This window comes from Podarcis filfolensis (genome assembly GCF_964270895.1).
Source record: "Podarcis filfolensis genome assembly, chromosome: 5".
Lineage (NCBI taxonomy): Eukaryota > Metazoa > Chordata > Lepidosauria > Squamata > Lacertidae > Podarcis > Podarcis filfolensis.
Window position 1 is genome coordinate 40253845 of NC_139608.1, and position 21210 is coordinate 40275054.

At 41.8% G+C, this 21210-nt stretch overlaps 1 long non-coding RNA gene across 1 annotated transcript in view; it reads left to right on the top strand.

Annotated features, from left to right (window-relative positions):
• LOC310763338 overlaps positions 1 to 16215 on the top strand; it is a 235939-nt gene extending 219724 nt beyond the window's left edge. Inside the window, exons 4-6 of the long non-coding RNA XR_014548582.1 lie at positions 9881 to 10054; positions 11194 to 11224; positions 16052 to 16215. This is a non-coding gene — a long non-coding RNA (uncharacterized lncRNA). The remainder of the gene's footprint in view (positions 1 to 9880; positions 10055 to 11193; positions 11225 to 16051) is intronic.
• The last annotated feature ends 4995 nt before the right edge of the window (positions 16216 to 21210 follow it).

Consider the following 21210-nt stretch of genomic DNA (forward strand, 5'->3'; position numbering starts at 1 on the left):
CTGGTTGGCTGCTAGCTTATCTCTAGGAGAGAGTGCTTCAGTTAGAATATCTATAATCTCAGGACTTATTTTTCGATCTATGAACTGAGCATCAGAATGTAAAAAATAAAATTAAAAATTAGAGCCTCTCGTAGATGCTTAATTCATCTACCTTTTCTCACAGGAAACATTTAATTTAGCAGACATTTTTAGACTGTGGTGTGTGTTTTGTGCACAATGTAAATGTTTTAAAAAGGGAAGGAAAGAACCCCACACCCCAGTGTTTTTAATAAGATGTGTAGATCTGAAACTGCTGGGAAAATGGGTCTGATATCCAGATAGAAAACAGCAGGACCACCAATAACTCTGCAGAGTACTGACGGGACATCACAGCATGATTTAAAAATCTATGGAGGCCAAGAACTATGATTTGACATGTGTCTCATTACATATATCACAGAAAGAACCACTAGAGCTACTGTGACTGCTGGGGGGGGGAAGCTATTAATTGTCCATTCCACACTGGTTTCCAGGTTCAAATAGAATGTCTTTAACTACTTCTGTTCTTTATTGCTTGGTTCATTTCCCATGCAATAAATCTGACAGGAGAGTTGCTCAGCAAAGGTTTGGAAGAAGACATGGATGCTTTACAACAGGAACATTAAACTATATCTCATCTTCAAATTCAAGTACTAGTCTACAAGTGTTCGTGTCATAACCATTTTTTTTTTTTTTACTATTGGGACATGCAATTTGCATCTTAAATTTTTTCTCCTTAACCCATGGTTGGGAGATGAAATACAACCACATTATATCCTCCCCTCCTCAGCCAATACATTTTGCTTCTGTTGGAGGTTTGTGTGTGGTGGTGGGAAATCTGAATTGTTCCATAAATTAAAATGTTGGAAATGTATTCTAAAAAGGGTGAAGATATACTTTCCCCTCCCCTTTTAGTAAAGAAGTGTTTCATCTAATACAAAGGTAAGGAACCTGTTAAGCCCAAGGGCTCCACTCCATCATGAGCAACCATCTGGGAGGGACGGCATGCCACTGGTGGGCGGGGACAGAGACAAAAGAAGGTGGAACAACAGGTGTGACTCTTACCTTTTCACCAGAGGCTGCCTTCAGTTTTTATGGAGACATTTTTCCATCCAAGCAAGGAAAAGGCATTAGTAGAGCTCAAGAATACACAAAAACACCTGAGGAGTGTGTGGAGCAGGGTGTCTGAGAGGCAGTCCTTTTTTTTCTAAACAAAATGTTTAGGGGTACTCTCATTTTGACTCAAGAAAACCACCATTTTTTAGTTCAAATTGGGGAAAACAATACAGTAAATGGACAAAAGTACAAAGAACACGCATTACCTCATATTACACAGCTGACAGCTCATAGCAGCTTCCACACATCCACATTCCACACTGCTTCACACATTAAACGCTCACTTCCGTCTGAGACTCAGGAAACACAAGGAAAGGAAATGAAGCCACCATCAGAAGAAGAAGAGGAAGAAGAGTTTGGATTTGATATCCTGCCTTCCACTCCCTTTAAGGAGTCTCAAAGCGGCTAACATTCTCCTTTCCCTTCCTTCCCCACAACAAACACTCTGTGAGGTGAGTGGGGCTGAGAGACTTCAGAGAAGTGTGACTAGCCTAAGGTCACCCAGCAGCTGCATGTGGAGGAGCGGAGACGCGAACCCGGTTCCCCAGATTACGTGACTACCGCTCTTAACCACTACACCACACTGGCTCTTATCAGGGGTGGTAACAACGAAACTAGATTCCAACTCTTACTTCACACATTAAACGCCCGCTTCTGTCTGAGACTCAGGAAACACCGTGACAGGAAATGAGGCTGCCATCGGGGGTAGCAACGGAACTGACAATTCACCATGCTAGAGAAGAAACTAAAAAAGTTTCTTCTCCCGTTAGATTCACAAAATGTTTAGGGCTGCACATACCCCTGTGTCCCCCCAGAAAAAAAACACTGCTGAGAAGTATGGCCTAAGGAGGGTCTGTTTTGGGGCAGAGTCACAAGTGCCAGATAGAAAGATGTGGAGGGCCACATTCAGCTCCCAGGCCTGAGGTTTCTCTACCCCTAATCTAATATGAAGAGTAAACTAGTGTTAGAGTGGTGGACGTGGAAATAGAAAATCCAGACTCAGTCATGAAACTTATGACTGGAAGCTGGTATAAGATGGCGCCCCCTCCCAGAGCCACATACAGAGGCCAGCCAGACTGGCTTCCTTCAGCACTGGAAAGAGGACAGCATTCTCCACCACATCTGAAGCAACAGACTAGCTTAGGGGGCTCAGAAAAGGCTGTACATGGCACACACACCATTGCCCCTATTTCCCATCAGTGAGCACCTGCCACCCGAGGCAGATGCCACAGTTTGCACAATACTAGGGACAGAAAAACACTCTCTCTACAAAAAAAAGCACCACAGTCACTAGGAATAAAGCTTCGCTGGGCATTCAAATAGTTTTCAAGTAGTTGTATTTTTCAATAGATGCTTCTGCTGGCTGAGGAAGGAAAGTGGGAATACTTTGACTATCTATGCTGTGTGTTTATCAAGTGTGAAGGGAACCCAAACCTCTTCCCACAAGTTAATGTTTTTCAGGTTAATATAGTTGCAATTGCTGGATGTGCTCTCATGTAAAAACATTTCCCCAATATGAATCTATCTACCACCCTGCATATGAAAAATGGCATTCCTCCTCCCATCAAAAAAGGGATAGATTCAATCTATTATCCTCAGGAGTCATTACGGAGCTAATACCTGTGATTGTGACATGTGAGTTCATAAGGTTTGATAAACTCTTCTGAGATGCATCTCCTCTTGAAACATATTGCAGTTTGTGGAAAGATCTTATTATTCTCAAGGAGCACTTCAGGCTTCAGAGAAGTAATCCTATGTAGATAAAAGGCTGAGCCTCTCTTACCAATTATTTCAAGGGTTGACTGTCATTTGTTCCATAACCAGGAGGCGGCAAGAATTCTAGTGATGTAGTTTATGATGTCACATTTGCTATAATCCTGCCTCTGAAATAAACCACTATAAAAGGGAATGAAAACGTGATAACTGAAAATGTCAATTTATTAGCAATATGCTATGTAAATGATAGGGACGCGGGTGGTGCTGTGGGTTAAACCACAGAGCCTAGGACTTGCTGACCTGCGGTTCCGTGCACTGCTCTGGTTCACCAGAAGCAGCTTAGTCATGCTGGCCACATGACCCAGAAGCTGTATGTCGGCTCCCTCGGCCAATAAAGCGAGATGAGCGCCGCAACCCCAGAGTCGGTCACAACTGGGCCTAATGGTCAGGGGTCCCTTTACCTTTATGTACATGATATTTCAGAATATTTATTTATTTATGTTTATTTTAAAAAAATCTGTCCTGTGTATTTCTCCAAAGAGAGTCTAAGCGACTAACAAACTGTAAGAAAAACAGAATGAAAGAAACAAAATTATCTAAACACCTTCATACATTCAGATTAATAAATTAACAATATCCGACCCATTGAAGAAATCCCAGCAGCACAAAAATAACATAGAGCTGAGTCAGCAAAAAATACAGTTAATCAAATATCTTTTCACTATTTATTTCTTAAAACTGAAGAAGAAGATGACGTAAACAACCTATGTTCTTCATTCAGTCACAGTCACTGTCGCAGTCATTTTTTAAAAAGAAAAATCCATTGATTGATTTGTACATCTTACCTACTTTTTGCAGTTGTATTCATTCTTATATATATATATATATATATATATATATATATATATATGGTTTTCAACAATGGTCTGCAGCAGAATAGCAATCGTGCTATTAGGCAGGTACAGTGCTATTTTTCTAGAAAAAGAGGTGCCAGAACTCATGATGAACACCTCCCTTATTCTCTTAAAATGGCAATGACAGCCACCTGAGAGGTGACATAACTGAGTTCCTGTGAGTTCCCCCTGAAAAACAGCCCTGGGTAGGTACCACAACAGAAATGGTCCCACCCCCACACTTTCCGAGGATGAGGGATTTGGAGCACATGACAATCAGAGTTTGCAGTGAGGAGCATATGGAAGAAGGGAACCCATTCTAAAAATATAGGCTGAACAACATTGTTTCTTGATTCACATTTGTGCAAATAAAAGCAACAATTGACTACTACGGAATCAGCCTTCTGCCCTTCAGTTGTTTCTGGACTACAACTCCCATCAGTCCAGCCAGCCCAGTCATTGGTTAGGGGTGATGGACGTTGTAGTCATAGAATCATAAAACTGTAGAGTTGGAAGGGACCCCAAAGGTTCAGCCCTATGCGATGCAGGAATATCAGCTAGAACATCCATGACAGTTGGCCATCCAACCTCTGCTTAAAAACCTTAAAAGCCTCCAAGGAAGGAGAGTCCACAACCTCCTGAGGGAGACCACTGCCAGGTACCAGGATGAGGAAGGCTGGTATAAAACATGTTTACTGCAAACAGGCAATCTGCAACACTCACTTTTCAGAATTGTCCTCTTTGGTCACTGTAGAACATGAGTACACATACAGTTGTTTGCAGAACTTTTCCGAGGTTCATTGCTACAGAAAGAGAGGTGCAAAGGTTCTTAAGGAACTTGTTAACAAGCTTGTTTGGACAACAGAAGGGAAACAGATCACAAGGCTGTATACAGCAATCATTTTAAGTTGGCCAGAGTCACTCCACTTACTTCTTAGGGAGTTTGTGTAATGGATACATGTCTGAACTCTCAAGTGGAATTTCTTAACAGAACTCTGTTGACAGGCTGTGAAAAATATGAAACTGAACTTCCATTAAGCACTTAACTTCAAAGGAGAACAGAAATGTTGCTAAAGCTTTCACACAAAGCAGAATGTATTTTATCTATTCCTGAAAGGTGTGGACATTGTTGTAAGTCACTGAAGGACTGTGATCCGATATTTGTTGAGAGTAAAAGATGTCGAGCTTTATGCCTCCTGGGTGTCTTCGCCATCAACATACCCACCAGCGTAACTCACCGTCCTGAAGGCTTCTCGCTTATCGTCTTAGAAGTGTGAATTAGAAGCAGGCTGAAGATGAGTCTACTCAGCAGCCCCAAAACTGGAAAGGCATGAAGGACAGTGATTCTTAGAAGACAGATTCTGACACTCAAAGAAAGAGTCCATTTATTTCATTTAAGTTTTAATCTTGCAGCTGTTCAAAGGAGTAAAGTAGATCGTCCCCCAGGATAACCTGAACAAACTGCACAGTCAAGAAAAGTACTTGGCCCCTTTGTACCAGAGTTTCTTGTAGAATGATGGCAAATTTCTTACCAAGGCTGCAATCCAGTGCCCTCTTTCCTGGGAGAAGAAATGAACAAAGGTGTCGGTTTCGGTTTCTCATTTTTCTCAGTTCGCCCCATTGACTCACCAGTTTGAGATTTTGTTTCTTTCGTCCTCTCCCTTTAGATCTTATTTTAAATTTCAAATATATGCATAACAGTGATTTTTTTGTTCTTTATATATATAACAAAAACAAAGTAGTACCAAAGCATTATAATTAATATGTTTCAAGCAAAAAAATATGGTCCATCTGATAGTTCATTCTTCCCCCTGAGTCCCGTTAGGGAAAAGTCGGTGTATATCTAAAGAAATAATACTAATACTAATACTTTTTTTTTTAAGTACAAGTTGTAACCTAGAAAGACAGTTATGTACATTTATTATCTTAAAGTGTTGTTACTTATCCAGTAAAAATTAACCATTTACTCATCTAATTTTGTACAAGCAACAACCAATTTGCACACATTCAAAGCATGCGTGACCATACATGTGCTCAACGCCACAAACACAAAAGTGGCTGGGAAAGGGGCGTAATGGGGGTAGGGTGGGGCAGGGTGATACAGGGTGAAATGGGACAAGGTGGGCTTATAGGCACCCCTTTACAGCTCAATGAAAACTGAGTCTGCTCAGTGGCCAGGGAATGGTGTCTGACTATAAAGGGCAGGGTGTATGTGTGAAAAAATTTAAGGGGAAGGCAAATGGAATGGAGTAACCTGAAGAGAAACATTTCACACTGCAGCTTTTTGTTGCAGACTCCTCTTTTAATAACACAATAATAAGCCAGATATCAAGTGTTTGAGAAGTCTACTTTAAAGGAAGTCAATTTGCATGAATTATAAGTAAAGGATTTTCATGGTGATTGTGCTTTGATCCTAATAACGTTAAATGTTGAGAGAGAGAAAGCAGTTTCTGTATTCAAATCACATTCTCCACAGCTTACCATAACCTTAGAAAATGTTAGGATCTGCTGATTGTATCTAATCTATTAATCTTCAACTCGCTAGAAGATTTTTAAATATAAAGAACCACATCTTTCATGTTCACCATCATAAGATGGTGAACTCTTGCTCCCAAGAACTCTTGTTCCTCAGAAATATCTCATGAGGCACTTCAGAGAGGAAATAAACAGTCACCTGCCTGCTAACCACTAGGACAAGTCACAGTTCATAAGACTGTTTCTGAAGAGCAGATTTCTAAAACAGGGGGCCGGGCAATAGGAATAAAGCCAGCACATCTCCTCTCTCTCCAAGCTATTGGTGGCAAGGTAGCAGATCATGAGGGACGATGGCAATATATTGATTAAGAAATTTATATCCCTCCTTTCAGGACAGATGCTCTCACAAAACAGAGCACAGAACACAAACACCCCAACTACAATTTAAAATATATAATTGCATGCTTTAAAATGCAGTAAAAATACCAGCAAGATACAGCAACTGATGCGAATTAATAAAAAGCCGTGCTTGAGAGTTCTGCCCAGCACTGTTTACCATCCTATTTCCCCTCACATGCCTGAAGGAGATTCAGTGCTGTTCACCTATACAGGAAATTCAATTCCCTGCCAGGCACCTTTCCTATTCATTGACTCCTTCAGTTTCTCTCTTCTCAACCAGCTAAGTCCTGGCAAAGGATGAGCTGCCTGTGCTTAAGCTGCCTTTGTACTTAAGCAAATTCAAAGCATGAGTCACATACCGTGAGTCAGCTAAATGCCTTCCTGCAAAGCGGGGCGGAGAGCTGCAAAACAGAAGGCTTTCACCTGACCTTTACTGGAGTCATTTTTTAAAGTGCTATTTTGTCCTTGATTTGGTGATGTGCTGAAGATAATTGCTTTTTTTTTTCCTCCCAGCGGAAGAAATGCCCGTTTTTTTCGAGTGGGAGAAATGACTGTTTTCATTGGTGTTAAAGGAGTGCAAACCTGGTTGCCTGATTCAGGAATTCCATCAGAGACACAGCTGCCCTCCGTAAAGACTACCAGAGAAATTGTGACTAAAGCACAGGCAGGGAAGGGGCAGCATTTACTGGGCTGTTTGAATTCCACGTGCAACACCTGCTTTTATTAGTTTACAAGGGAGTCGGTGGAGAAACAACCCATCAGTGTTACAGGATACCTATTAAAGTATCCTATATTAGATAAAGTGAAACAATGCACCAGAACTATGAACGTTTTCTCACGATAATCTGGTTTACTCCGCATGGAATCAAACAGTCCAGAAATCTCATGAAAACAATATCTGTACTTTAGCTCCTGTAAGCACATTACTAGAAATAGATTTTCTGCAGTTCCCCCCTTAACACAGCTGTTTAAACCATAGGCTTAAATAAGATTATGCTGTTTGCTTATTAAACCTGAAAGGAAAGCCTATTTCAGTCATCGGTAGGCTCCAAAGGAAGAGTGAGGGAGGATCGTCTGCCAAACACGTCTTTATCTTAATACAATGGAAACTGCCCACATTACCGGAATGATCTCAGAACAAAATGAGTACCAAAGCAACACTGAAATTATTTGCCGTAGTGGCTTTCTATGGAAAAATACAATTTAGTCTCCCTCTTTCTCTGACTTATTGTAACTGTGGAATTTATCTGTCAGTGAATTATGCCACATTAATGGTGTTGTCCAATATACGTCTACTCAGAACTAAGTCTCATTGAATTCAATAGGGTTTACTCTCAAGTAAGTGTGTTAATAGGATTGCAGCCAGAAAAGATGAAGGAAACTTTGAACAACGGCTGTTGAGCTATTCTTTGATCACATGGAGACTGGCCATATAATAGCAGAATCCTGATTATATCATTAATTATCTCAAGAATATCAGCTGGGAGATATCTTTTCACATGCTCTACAATATCAGAACAGCTTTATAATGCAAATACATCCATATTTTCCTGGACATTACCGGAATTTCAAAGGCGGAATTGACATCCAGGGGGATTTCCAAAAAGCAGCACTCAACAACCTGGAGGGGGTTGTCTAAAAAAACCACAACAATTTTGGGGTCTTGTACTTTTTGAAATATGGCAACCCTATCTTAGAGGTAAGTTTCTCACTGTGTTCAGTGGGGCTTATTGCTAGATAAGTGTGTACAAGACAGCATATTTTGTTTGACTGGATATAACATTTCCTCAAGAAACAATAAAATGCCAGTTTTGAAGAAAAAGTTTACTATATATATGATTTCTTCCTGCCCCTCAATATAGTAATGTGCTTTGGCCAGTGAGACTCTGGCTCAAATCTCTGCTGAGCCACAAAGTTTACTGGGTGACTTTTGAGCCAGCAGCTATGATTCATCCCAACCTGCCTCTGAAGGCCATTGTGAGAATAAAAGGTGGTGGAATGTAATCATGCATCCCAGCTTGAACTATTTGGAAGAATTGCAAGACTAAATGGTAATAAGCAGTAAAACTACTGTCAAGAGGATAGTTATACAGACCAATGTTCTTATGGATTAACAGCATCTAACTGTCCCTCTCTACATTTTCAAGAAGTGATGGAATGTAGAACAAGAGTGAGAGAAATTATTTTATTCCTATGAAAGTCGCAATTATAGGCATCAAAATGTCAGGAACCTTCTCAGCAGTGATCTCAGAACTTTGAGGGACTTGTTAATGGATTCCTATCCTAGGATCAGGGAAGCATTAAGACACCCAGAGCTATTTTGTGTTCGAGTAGCAAAACAACAGGCAGGAGAAGAGGAAAGGAATCACATAAGGGCTACAGAGGCATTTAAGGAGTAAAAAACCTAGGTGCCTATTACTAGTAGTTACATTACCCAGTTAACTCACAGGTAAATGTCTCCTAGCACCCATACAGTAGAGATGTATTTGATCTCAGTCTCGGAGCTGCATTGCTATCTATAATTAGCACCATGATTTGACATAAAAGTCAATATAAAAATATTGGAACAGCAACCTCCATCTGAATTTAAAAAGGCAGTATTGTGGAAAGCCGTTAGCTAAATGCATCACTATGCTCAGCAATACTGCACAATTAACAGATTCAGCTCTCCAAACTTCCATTAAAAGCAATTATTATTCATTTATCAAGAGCAAGAAAGCCCCACTTCACAACACGAGTTAAAATGCAATTAGGTGCAGTAGGGCAGAACAAATTTCTCAGCACAGAACGGGTTACAACAGCACACCCAAGCTTCATGAGGCTTGCTAGTCAGGCTCATCATTCTCTTAGGACATAATAATGCCACTAAATATGCTGGATCATTAGCAAAATTACATAGCCAAAGAAGGGCAATATTAATAGAGCTCTGTAACATTTTATAGGAACAGCAACTTGTTAAACATCACTAGGAAATAATTGCATTACAGTCAGATGCATGAACTCATTATGTTTTTAACAATAGAAGCTGGGCAAGCTATTCACTTTGGAGAATTCTTTGCATTATGCTTCCTATCACGGGCTCAGGGTTCATGGATATGGGGAACCAGCCTCCCTCCCCCCTGGATTTCTTTTACAGCAACACAATAGAAATGGATGCAGAATTCTTTGGCAGGCTAGGGTTAACGGCAACATTGTCTTCCATCTCATGACTGTACACAGATGCTGAATTTACATTTCTGAAATACTTCTCATTTTATACCCAGACATGTGCATAAAAAGGGAATCAGAGAAGATGCCACCCAGTGACACGCAGCGATTCATATTTCTAAAAGAGAAGACACCGTTAGGACTGGATATACCTTTCAAAAGCCTTAACACCTCGGACCCACATTTGGATCTCTTTCCCTTGATTTCAAGTTGCATGGCACAGCTGAAATGTGAGTCAGTGCTTAGAGGAGCAGGTGTTGGAACAGAAGATCATAGTGGCTTGTGAGCTGGTGATCTAAATATAGAACGTCATGCAAGAATTTAGCTCAATACAGTCACATGCTGCTTGTAGGCTTCCCATAGACATTGGGTTGGCCAGTGTGAGAACGGGATGCAAGATAGTTGGGCTGTATGCCACCAACTCATCTCTGGCCAGGGGACTGCAAGGAGACCAGCCCCACCAGTGAAGTAAACCTCCTTGCACCAAAAGGCCAGAGTGGTTCATTCCACATGAGCCCTATACATTAAGTTTCAGGGTTGGGTGTGAGTAGCTATGAAACTTGTTCCTGTTGAGTAGAGATCACTTTTGTTTGCCTTTATTTCAACTTCAGCAGCTTGAGACCAGGATGTGCAAATAACTGTCTCATTGATCTGGTTTGCATGTACAGTCGTACCTTGGATCCCAAACGCCTTGTGACTCGAACGTTTTGGCTCCCGAACGCTGCAAACCCGGAAGTGAGTGTTCTGGTTTGCGAATGTTTTTTGGAAGCCGAACCTCCGACGTGGTTGACACGGCTTCCAATTGAATGCAGAAAGCTCCTGTAGCCAATCGGAAGCCACACTTTGGTTTCTGAACGTTTTCAGAAGTCGAATGAACTTCCAGTTCCATTTGAGAACCAAGGCACGACTGTAATCCTAAATTAAGGCTTGGCATTATGTGCTCAAGCCTTGAGCTTGTGCATTACCTCTGCCCTTCCAACATGACCACAAGCCGGAGCTAGGCAGTTTTCAGTAACCATGGTTCATTATATCATAGACAAACCAGAAACTATGGTTATTCTTAACTATGGTTGGAAAGGGTATAAATTTACTACACTAAATAAATTACACATAGGCTGACAACTGGGTAAATGTGAGTGCAATTAAAGCTGAAATTCCCCTGTTCAGTTTGATGGGGCACAGAAGTTAGGGCAAGTGAATCAGATCATGCTTTTTTAAGATCATCCTTCAGTACTGTCTTAATGTTATTCACAAAGTTCTGAGAGGAAAAGAGCATCTTTGCAGACAAGCAACACTTGAAATGCAAAGAGAAGAGTAACTATTGCTGTAAAACAGTTTATTGACCTATCAATCCTTATGTTCTTTTCAGGATTGAGAACTGCTAACCCTGGGAGAGAAAGGTGAGTGTTAGCTCTTGTGAGCACTCTGCTATTTTATATTAAATTTCCAAAACAGCCCTATTAATATCTATACTCTGCCAGAAAACAATTAGATTAATATTTAAACCCTTTGAGAAAACAATCAGATAGGGATCAAGCAGGTTATTTGACAAGAGACCGCTGGGTTCCAATCCTCACTATTGCAACAATTTCTCTAGATTAGGAAAGCATTTCCCCGGAGTGTACCACAGATTGAATAAAATGTGTATTGAAAACGTAATGAAAGAAACATGATTAAAAAGCACAACAACTTGCTGATAATTATTTCATCATGCCAGAAGAAATGAAGCTATTTTAAAGATACAATTAAAGAGATCAGTAATATAAGGCAATCAAACTCAGCTAATGTACAATGCCAGCCTATTCTAGGGCAAACCCACTGAGCAACAATTCCAAATTGCATGGATTAGAACTTTAAAACTTTCCACTTAACTTATGGAAGGAGGTGTGCAAAACAAATATATTGCATAAATGCACATGCAACTTTCAGCATATATTAAATTTTTTTGCAGGATGGCCGGGGGGGGGGGGGGGGGAGGAAATGCTAAGACAGGAAACCTGAAAGTGTAAGAGGGATAGTAAGGGTGAAGTACCATAGATCTCTGTGTTTTGCATGCAGGAGGTACCCACACCTTCAGAAAAAGAGTATCTCATCTGGAACAGCTATGGGTTGATGGGCAGAATAATCCTAAAGAGGGACTGGGAGGGCAAGGAGTCTTCCACTTTATTCAGAGCCCTGCTGGTTTATGCTGGCCAGGACAGAAGATGGGAGCCACCTTTCTTCCCAATATGTGTCATGCCAGCTCCAGTCTGACATAGCTGAGTGTGGAATCCGCAAGGCTGCTCCACAATGCCCCGTTTCAGCATTTTCTGCAGGCTAGACCCAGCTGGAGAACCAAAAGCTTACCACCCACTTTGGCGGAGCTGAGGCCTCGGCAATATAGGACAGCATTGTATGTTCATATGTCAGTTGCAAGGGAACAGAAAGCAGGAAGCTGTGGCTATGGTGATTAAGAGGAGATGGTGACATCACTGAGCGTTATGTCAGATAATGAAGCTCACATCAGATCACACCTCTGCTTCCATCAATAGAGAAACTGCAATGAACCCGAATGAAAGAAGAGGGAGGGAGGGAGGGAGGGAGGAAGGACTGGACTCTGTTGCTGAAGAAGAGTGCTATAATCTAAGGCCATGATGCATGGTGACAGCGGCATGGGCATGGCATGGAGGTGTGTTTAGGGCAGTGTGGCTGGTTCCTCCACACAGGGCACCATATTACTAAGGTCTGCCCCTGAAGGAAGCATAGCAAGTTCTATCAAGCTACGGTTCTCTGTTTTGGGTCCCCAGGGGAAAGGAGAGGGTTTTCTACATGTGGCGGCATGTTAAGAATTCTGCATATGAATCTGTTCATTTACGATCAGTTCTTTTAAGCAAGATCAAAGCTTGCTTAAAAGATGTTTCAAATTATCATAGTGATGGGAGAGATAAAAAAGGCCACAGAGTCCAGGCTCCTTTCCAAAGGACAGCTGGGATGTTCACAAATCTTATGCACAATGCAGAGGTTACCCATCCCTGCTTTAGAGAGACTCTCCCTACACGAGCAACTTTGCTGTGTTTTCCTGTCACTGGATCCAGCCATTTTTGGATGGCAGGCGGCCTTTGTTCAGTGATATTATGATATTCAATGAGCAGGTCCGAAACAGCTTAGTGAAGCCGGACAGAATTGGTAATGAGGGCTAGGATTTCAGCCTAGGTTTGCCAGATCTGTATATGAGCTAACAATCTGGGAGATTGCGTTTAAATGGGTCTTTCAACATTTAATGACATAGTTTGCTGAATAGCCACAAAACCTTCAGACTCTCTTCAGGATTTTAAGATTTATTGCAAAATGCAGCTTTCCTTGCAGTCTTTAATATAAGAGAGATTTTATTATGAGAACAGTTTGCAATGTGTAATTCCAATTCATTTCCACTAGACCTCTTTCTCTTCTCCATCACTGCTCATTTGGGGGGGAAGTTTGATTAATCTTCTCCTGTTGGTATTTATATTCATCTAGAACACAGTTGCCACAAATGATCAGGATCATTCTTAAGGTTTCAAATTTGTGATGTTTGATGCACCCGCCCTCTTAGCCTTCCACACCAATGATTCACCCCAGTGACACTTATCACAGCACTTGATTGGAAGACCTTGTCTAACAGCAAGTGGACAGTAACATTGGCAAGATCACAGAATCATAGAATTGTAGAGTCGGAAGGGGTCCCAAAGCTCATCTAGTCCACCCCCTGCAATGTAGGAGTATTTTGCCCAACATGGGGCTTGAACCCATTGCCCTGAAATTAAGAGTCTCGTGCTCTACTTACTGAGCTATCCCTGCCATAGAAATTGGAATTGAACCTTCCTTCACCAAACTCCCAACTGGATGACAATGCAGTAGAGGTCTAGATGTCTACTGGTCTAGATTAAGCCGCTCCCCCCCATGCATGCCCTACTAATGTACACATTTTTATACACATTTTCTGGTTGGAGAACTGCGTCACAAAATTCAGCAAAGTGTCAATTTAGAAGGCTAATCGTGTTTTGATTTGCATATTGGTTTGAAAATTGCAGATTAGGTATTTTATTGTTAAAATGCGAAGGCAGTTTAAATTCTATCCCCAATAGGAGTGGGGGCAAGGCAAAATGTGCTAATGGTGAACTACTGCTGCACCAGCCTTGTACAGCCTGGCCAATGGGAGAGGGGGGCTCTGATTTTAAAAGCTCAGAAGCCTCCCCCCCCCATAGCATTTCTTTAAGGCAGGGTAGCATGTCTAGCCTTCTTCGGTTGCAATGTAGCATTAATAGCTGCTCTGTTCCAAGTAGCATCCTGCCCCTTCAGCTTGCCCATAGATGTTCCTTTTGGATTTTGGGTCAGTGCAGGTAAGAAGGGAATAGGAAGGTGTTTGTGAGCACCCTGAGGCATTAACTGGATGGTGAAGTGGGCTTCCCTAGGTCAGCCTCTTAGGACTATAAGGATTAGGGGATAAGGACTGGAATCCCCTGTGGGCCATGCCTGCTTCACCCACACAAATATCAGGGGCTGCAAGGTGTGTGTGACAGAGGTAAGCCTCCTTCAACGCATTTGTGGATGTGTGCAAAAAAACTAGGAGGAGGAACAATGGCAACTGCTGACAGACTTGCAGGCAGGATGGGACTTGCTCAGAACTGTCTCTCTCTGTGTGTGAATGTATGGGAGGTGAGCAGAAGCAGTGTTTTTTTTTCGGGGGGGGGGCAGACATAGTGGTACGCATACCCCTAAACATTTTGGGAATCTAAGTTTGGCCTCACTGAGGGGCAATATTTCAATATGAGTAGGAAAATGAGAGTGCCCCTAAACATTTTTTTTAAAGAAAAAAGCACTGAGCAGTAGATTCTACAATCTCAGTGCAGGGAGTTATACATATACAGGAGACTGGAGTTTAGCCTGTTGCAAGTTTTTTGAAAGAAAGCTTGTAGTCCTGGTTCAGCGGAAATCTGTATCTCATGCTCTTATTCCTTAGTTGGGGAATTAGAACTCCTTTATACGCATTAAATTCTGCCATGCCTTCTTATGGCTACACTTGTACTACTTTATATATTCGCTGGAAATGTGATGCTCTAGGGCTCTGTACAGTTAGTGAACCCTTGGGACAATTTACTTACTTACTTAATGCCTTTCATATAAATTTCAAGGTGATTTACAACAGTACTCTAAACTAGAACCCTGTGTCCCTCCAGGTGTTGTTGGATTCCAACTTCCATCAGCCCAACCAGCCTGGCCAACAGTCCAGGATGATGGAAGTTGGAGTCTAGCAACATTTAGAGGGCCACAGGTTCCCCACACCTGAGTTAGAACAGCTAAAAATGAGTGTAAAGCTATAACAATAAACACCCAGGGCACAGACTTCAATTTTCCTCATCCAGCTGGAAAAACTTATCAAAACGGTACAGGCAGTGACCATTTTGTGCATGTCCAGTTGATGCTGACAAATGGGTCCTTTTTGATCCAGAAGAGGGCAGAATGGGGTGGGGCAAATTTATGCACAACGCACTAATAAGCGTGGGAGGCAGGAAAGGAACCCCAGTGCAAAATGGTCACTGCCTGTATCTTCATTTCCCCCTGTAAACTACAAATAGTCGGCACCTGATGTATCTCAACAAGATGCTATTCCCCAAGACAGGGCAGTCTCACTGAAAGCCCTGCTTCTGATATTTCAGGAACTTCAAGGAAAAGCTCTGCAGCAGAACACAGTGACCCACGGAATATGCAAGGTATAAGGTGGTCTCTGGCAGGCTTAAGTAATATTACTGCAGGGTATTCTTAAGTGAGTGTGGGTGTGAGAAACAGATACCACTGCAGTATGTACTGTGTCTGTGTATGTACTGTGAAGTTTCATGGATCTCCGGTTGTGAAAAGCGTATTTTCCATTTAGTCAGCTGCACAAAATTCTCCTAAGGAAGAAAACTCATTATTTAATTAGCATATGCAGGCACGATTCATAGGCTTCTCTAAAATAAATATACAAACTATCTGGTTCAGACTCAAATATCCCATATTAACATCATTCTGACCACCAGCGCTTAAATAACAAAGCATTTTTAGATGTCAGGAACCACTGGCAGATCTAATTAGCCAAATCAAATTCATTTCATTGTGCAAACATCATAGAATTTACGATCCAGTAATGCATGATGAGCCCTTTGGTGTCTAAAATGGCTGTGAGTCCTTTCACTCACCCTTAATAAATAATCTTTTATCTCTCTTTGCAGGCCTATCATGACTGATCAAAGTGAGATGCTGTCTGGGCTAGATTTGCCTTTGCATGGGAGAGCTTATTCCACCCACAGCCTTCAGAATAAGCCTTGTAGAATCATTCCTTTAATGGGCAGCTCTCCGGAATCAAAACCTTTCTTCACTGCATTATATTTTTTCATATATGGTATGTTTGACAAGAAGGGATGCAGGTGGCGGTGTGGGTTAAACCACAGAGCCTAGGACTTGCCGATCAGAAGGTCAGCGGTTTGAATCCCCGCGATGGGGTGAGCTCCTGTTGCTCGGTCCCTGCTCCTGCCAACCTAGCAGTTCGAAAGCACGTCAAAGTGCAAGTAGATAAATAGGTATTGCTCTGGCGGGAAGGTAAACGGCGTTTCCGTGCGCTGCTCTGGTTCGCCAGAAGCGGCTTAGTCATGCTGGCCACATGACCCAGAAGCTGTACGCCGGCTCCCTCGGCCAATAAAGAGAGATGAGCGCCGCAACCCCAGAGTCGGCCACTGCTGGACCTAATGGTCAGGGGTCCATTTACCTTCCCTATGTTTGACAACTAAGCATATAAAATAAGGTGAAATACTAAGCCTAGACTGAGAACTTGCTGCCTTCCAGGTCTTGGGCAAATCTACACTGTACATTTGAAGCACATTCAACACATATAACCTCTTCAAATCCCATGGAATCATCCTCTTTGCACAGGGTAACTTCAGATATGGCCACAGAATCCATTTTAAAAGTCATTGTTTGGTGGCATCCCTAGTTAGAATACTTATTTCAATGCCCCCCCCCCCCATGATACACTTCACAGGAAACAGACACTGCTGAAAAAGAAATTTGGCATCCTTTAAACTGTTTATGTTTAAGAGAACTTTACAAAGTACTTAGTTAAATTGTGAATGTACCGTTTCCAGAACCAGAGAGTTTGGGAGTCAGCTGAGACTCCTCACAAGTCTGATTTCCCCAAAGTAAATGATTAATAATTCTTGAAAGCTGGGCTTTAAAATATATTGTCTTTGGTAGGCAGAAAATGAGCAACTGAAAGAACTGAAAATGTTGACCTATAAACTATAGATATAGAGCGGTTATGAATCTTGTATACATTTATTTCAATTTGTACTTTAGCCCCTGGGTCTAATTGTGGATTTGGCCTTCAAAACCGAATTATCTTAAAGTGATAACTTATACAACATGCTGGGAAGAAAACAGAATATGGCAAAGATAAACAATGAGGACTCAAAGACTAATGTTATACCTTGAACCACTTCCCCCTCCCTAATTATTTAAATTGAAAAGAATTGACATTGCTTTTGCCTCTTTAATACCAATGTGTTATTGCCTGCATCCCATTGCTAATTCAGTAACCTTCATTGCAGTATTGATGCTTCCAATTACACGCAATTTATTTTGTTAACACATTAAATGAAGCGTCTGAAATAAGCACCTAAATTAGATTCAGTAGGACAGTTGTTACAATTTCATTAAATTCCAGTATACTCTGCTGCGGAGCATTTACTTTGTATTTTTAACTATTGTGTGCGAAATGGTTAGCCAAAGAAATGAAGGTGCCATTTGATTAAAAGCACTAAAAATTTAAAAGGATGTGCCTGGATTTAATTGCACCAAAGAAAATAGCTGTTAGATATTAATTAGCATATCTACTAAATGCCATTGCTCGTTTCAACTATCATTCTTTATTTGGGGAGACTTGCTTTGGGCAAGAAAAAAAGTAAAATCTGATGTAGCTGTTTAAATTGGACATCTATTGCAATGGGATGTGATTACGTCCTGAAACCTTGTGCTGACCCCACCACTTGCGGGGGACGGACAGACAGACGGATCGACAATGCTTTTTAGACTGCAAGCATTTCTCCATCAGGCACTGCCTCACACAGTGTGTTCAGTACCCACCACGGACATGACCAAAAAGTAGGGGTATGATGCCGCAACCACAAACCTAATTCTAGGTAGGTGTTCTCAACCTTGCTCCTCAGCCCCAGTCCATTCCTTGTTCATAAACCTGACCATTGCTGATGTGCTCTCCTGGTATGCCCCACAGAGGACCTTATGGTCTACAAATAATAACACCCTGAAGATTCTGGGTCCCAGGGAGATTAGACTGGCCTTGACCAGAGCCAGGGCCTTTTCAGCTGTGCCTGGTGGAACGCTCTCTCACAAGAGACCAGGGCCCTGTGAGATTTGACATCCTTCCGCAGGGCCTGGAAGATGGAGCTGTTCCGCCAGGCCTTTGGTCGGGGTTCAGTCTGACTCGTTTTTCTTTGTATAAGAACAAAGATAAAGGAGGTTTCCCAGCCCGCTCACAGGTCCTTATAATATCAGTGGAAACAGTTGGTTCTGGCGAGTATTAACCGCTTTCAATTTTAACCTGAGGATTTTCATTTGTCTGTTAGTATTGTGGGGAGGGACAAGAACTCAGGAGCTGGTGAGTTCTTTCTTGGTATGTTTTCCACCTTGCCATCCCATGGAGGCAGCAGTGTTGTTTTTTTAAAAAAAAGGTAATCACAGTAGGGTGGCGAGAGATCCGATCAGGGCCATAACAGTTCAGGAACGAGTCCTTTTCCCCTGCACATGCTTCCTAATTTAAAGCCCTCCCCCAGCTGTCATTTGCCAGGGTGGGGAAGCGTACATGAACTTGTACAGCCAATGATAAGGTATACACATGGAGCCGTTTGACCGTGGAACGGTCTCCTTTAGGAGGTTGTGAGCTCTCCTTCCTTGGAGGTATTAAATTCGAGGTTGGACATGGATGCTTTAGCTGAGATTCCTGTATTGCAGGAACTTGGATCAGAGGATCCATTGGGTCCCTTCCAACTCTACAATTCTATGATTCTATGAGTAGCAAGTAGACAACTTACACCAAAGGCAAGCAAATCTGCAGGCATGTAGATGTGGCTTGTATTCAGTGAAAACACCATGAAAGGGGCTGCCTTTTCAAATTGGCTGCGGCAAGCCACCCGCTTCCGTCTGCTTTCCCAAGCCACGAAGCCTTTCTGGGCAGGCTCCTGCAAGTGTAAGCCATCCTTCACAACCTCTGAAGTGCAAGTTTTGTACGCGGCACAAAGGAGATTACACATCACAGAACATACTCCTTGAGATGAGTGCTTAGGTGCCAAGTCTCATTGAGGCATCAATTTCCTGGAGAAGTAATAACCCCTCAAAATTCCAATTTGGTAATGGACAGCCTCATTAGGAACTCGGAACGACAACAGCATGAGCAGCCCTGCAATAGGCTGCTTGGCAACTGCCAAAATGTTTGTGCAGTTCATTAAATGGAACCCTTTTTGCATTGCTAATCCTAATGAGATGCAGCTCTCATTACCATTCAAGCACTGTGTACTGGAAACCTGGAGCTGCTCTCCCTTCCAAACTGATAATCTTATTCCGCTTGCAAGAAATCCATAGTGAAGACCGAGTTCTGAAGAAGAAGACCCAGTTGGCTCCAGTACCAACCTACAGTGGTATCTAAGCAAGGGAAAGCAAGCTCTCTTGCTCTCCCAACCCTAAGAAAAATGCATAAGAAAAGTTGATTCTGCAATCCAACTAATGAAGAAAACATCATGATATGAAAAGCTGGGGGAATTCTCCCATCTTTTGGTGACTGTGCATAAACTTTCCTATTTTGCATAGCTCTTCCACAGGCAAAAGGAAGAAGCTAAATGTTCTGAGCTTACAACAGAAATGATTAATTTAAAGGGCTTCCAAGTTCCAGTGCATAAAGTGAGCAGAGATTTTTGAAATGCTTTCTTTTCCAAAATGGGTTTGACATTTTGTATAATACAAGAGAACTGGAAACTTGCAAAAAAATAATTAAATCACAAATTGCTTTGCTCTTCACCACTGCTTCCCCCGTGACAATAACCTATTGAGTTCACCTTCGTGGTGTTGACAGAATCAGTAACTTACAGAGAACAGAGACAACAGCCTGCTCTTAATGCCTAGTTTATAGATAAAGCAGGCACTGCTATGTCTGCTGCTTCTACTGGCCCAAGCGAGTCAATATTCTATGGTTAGCTCTGAGTCTCACACAAGAGCACTAAAACACAGTTAAAAGAAGAATGCATTCTAGAATAGCAGAATGCTGTTCAATCTGCCACTTGTTATGTAAGATAGCTTCATGCTGTCTTGTGGATCCACCAGAGGACTTACTGCAATCCTGATGGAACTGCATGAGGATCTAGTTATTGAAAACAGTCCTACCGTTTTGGGATCAAGGGTCAGCATGAACTCAACTGTCCTCCAAAATCAATCTGCAGAGCTTGTGTCAGCCCAGCCTTATGAACCATTTACAAGGTGATTCAACATCCACTCTGGGACCTTAGGGTGAGGGGCAGGTAAGAATTCAAAGTAATAATAATAATTAATGGCAACAACAAAGCTCTAGTGTAAGGCAAAGCTATCCTATGACGGGTGATGTGGGATTCACTGGCAGAACCATTGCTGCATCCATAACCCTTCTTAATCAGAATAGCTTAATCAGAATTGTTTCAATGGTGCAAGACCGTCATAGTGGAATTGCATATGTTTATGTGCTGGGTTTTTTTGCTTTTTAAAAAAAGTATCAGCAACCATTTGAGTTGCCATGCAATGTGATGCAAGCTGCAATGTGATAAAAGTGGCAAGATGCAGTCACTTGACCCATCTGGTGGCTCTGGAGGTGAAGATCTGTGGGATAAAAGGTGGGTTCAAAACCCAGCTAGGTGTGCTAATTCTGATAATAGCTTTGAATGCGTCTAGTAGAAAATGGAGAAGCTGGCAAGAATTATTTACATGTATGAATTTTTGATTTGACTGTAAAAGGGGTGTAACAATTTCTGCATTTATGCGAGCAAGAACGCTAACACTATCCCTTGGGCTTGTAATAGGGAGGGGTGGTAGAGAGGATATAAGTAGATAAAAGCCTGCAATCATAAAAGCCTGTAAAAGCCTATTTTTAAAAGCCTGTAGCCATGAGTCTTATGAAAAAATCATGAGCATTTGGACTTTCATTCTTTAAAATGTTCCTAGCCCTCAGGTTTGCACAGATAAGTTCAATGGTGTGACTGTACTAAGCTAATATGCATAATTTATTCCCATTTCAGAATGCATGTTTTCCAGGTAGGTGGGAAGGAGAGCCCAAGAAATCCAAGGTCCACTGGTTACAGAG